This window comes from Gobio gobio (assembly GCF_949357685.1).
Source record: "Gobio gobio genome assembly, chromosome: 24".
In the NCBI taxonomy this organism is placed as follows: domain Eukaryota; kingdom Metazoa; phylum Chordata; class Actinopteri; order Cypriniformes; family Gobionidae; genus Gobio; species Gobio gobio.
In genome coordinates this window covers 37,226,429-37,228,439 of record NC_137120.1, presented here as the reverse complement: position 1 = coordinate 37,228,439, position 2,011 = coordinate 37,226,429, and positions in this window count along the sequence as shown.

Genomic DNA, 2,011 nt, shown 5'->3' with positions numbered 1-2,011 from the left:
ATATGCGTGACGCTGAGCGAACCCGTTTCCTCAACGCCCCCATATCACAGGATTGGCTATTCGGCGGGGCGGTCGAGAGCTTCACCCAACAGTTCTCGGCCGCTCAGAAGCAGACTGAGGCAATAAAACATATCCTGCCCCGGCGGTCAGCTGCTGCCTCCACCCAACCGCCCACGCAGGTGCCTCAGCCCGCTCGCCGCCGAGGGCGCCCTCCTGCGGCTCCCTCTACCTCTGCGCCACCCAAGCAGCAGCCTCCACCCGGGCCGCGCAGAGGCAGCCGCAGGAAGGCGTCCCAGTCCACTCCAGCCCCGCAGCCCGCGAAGAAACGCCAGGCTAAGCGGCGCTCCTGATGCGGACGGCTCAGGGATGGGCAGTTCTTTCCAGGAGACGGCGGCAGGGCCGCTCCTTCCCCCGGTGGAGGGCCGGGGGAGAATCTTTTGTTCAGCTGCTGGCCCCCGGGTCAGCAGCACCCTAATGTGGTTAAAGAAAGAACTGACAACCCCATCCCTGAGCCCCCAGAGATCGGTGACGGCAGTGCGCGCCACCCTCGGGTCTCGCCACTCTCGTCCCTCTCTGTCGCCAGCCCCCTGGCAGAGCAGACCCCAGTGGAACGCGAGTCCTTCCCTGGTCTCCTCTGTCAGGGCGCAGCCGTTAACCATGCCCCGACCCCGGGACGCCCAACAGCCTCCCCTGTCCGGGCCGGTAATGCTGCCTCGCTGCCCCACCCAGGGTACGTCTGCCGTCCGTATGACCCCGTTGGTGCAGTCTCTGGAAGCCTGGCTTCAGCTTCCGGGGCTGTCCCGCTGGGTTGCCCGGACCGTCAGGCTCGGCTACGCGATTCAGTTCGCGCAGGCTCCTCCCCGTTACAGGGGAGTCCGCTATACCGTGACCGGGGCCCATGCCCCCGTCATGCGTGCGGAGATTGCCACTCTACTGTCTCCGCAGTGAGCGGGTTTCTTCCCTTGGCGTGTCCCCGCCACCCCTAGGGTTAAAAATCCACCTTCGGCTGGTACCCTAGAGATCTTCCATATGCAGCCCCTCAGCGGGTCATATGTGTCTCTTAAGTCCTCCCCACGGGTAGGCATTTTTGGCATTCCCTCACTGGGATATGCTTCCCAGTGTACCTTGGTATTCCTGTGTTAAGTGGGAGTCCTTCGTCCGTACTAGTCCTACGACAGGGTACTCACACTTACGCAGGGCGCTGGAAGACAGCTGAGTGGCGGGATTATATTGGGACCCCCATTCGTTAGTCACTAACGTTACGTCGTAGTGACTGAACGAAAGGGAACGTCTCGGTTACGGATGTAACCCTCGTTCCCTGAGGAGGGAACGGAGACGTAACGTCCCCTTGCCACATCAGCTGTGCTACCTGGAACGCAGGAGTTCAGTCTTGGCTCCTCAAGCAGGTAACATAATGCGATATTGCCTCGTACTTCCTTATATACTCACGCAGTGAGGCGGAGTTACGTATGCAAATTCCGCATGCCCATGGCATTGGCACGCCATTGGGCGTTTTCTCTAAACTCGAAGTTGATAGGCTTCTAAGCGAAACCCCCATTCGTTAGTCACTAACGTTACGTCTCCGTTCCCTCCTCAGGGAACGAGGGTTACATCCGTAACCGAGACGTTCTATATGGCACCAAAAATGGTTCTTGGCTCGTAATCATAGGGGAACCTTTTTTAGTGCTACATTGCACCAATTTTGGTGCTTCAGTGGTTCTTCAGCGGTTCTTCAGAGGTGCTATAGCACCTTAGTCAAAGAACCGGTGAAGAACCTCTTTTTAGCACTAAAAAGGTTCCCCTATGATTACGAGCAAAGAACCATTTTTGGTGCCGTACAGAACCTTTTTTTTTAGAGTGAAAAGTTGTAAAAAAGTACTTAGATATTCACCTGTTCATCACATCCTCTTATGCAAACATGCATCAACCATGTTTCACTTTCAGTTTTAGTGAGTCTCTTTAATCTCCTCATATCACATGAATGAAAACACTGCCAGACACGTCACTGTGG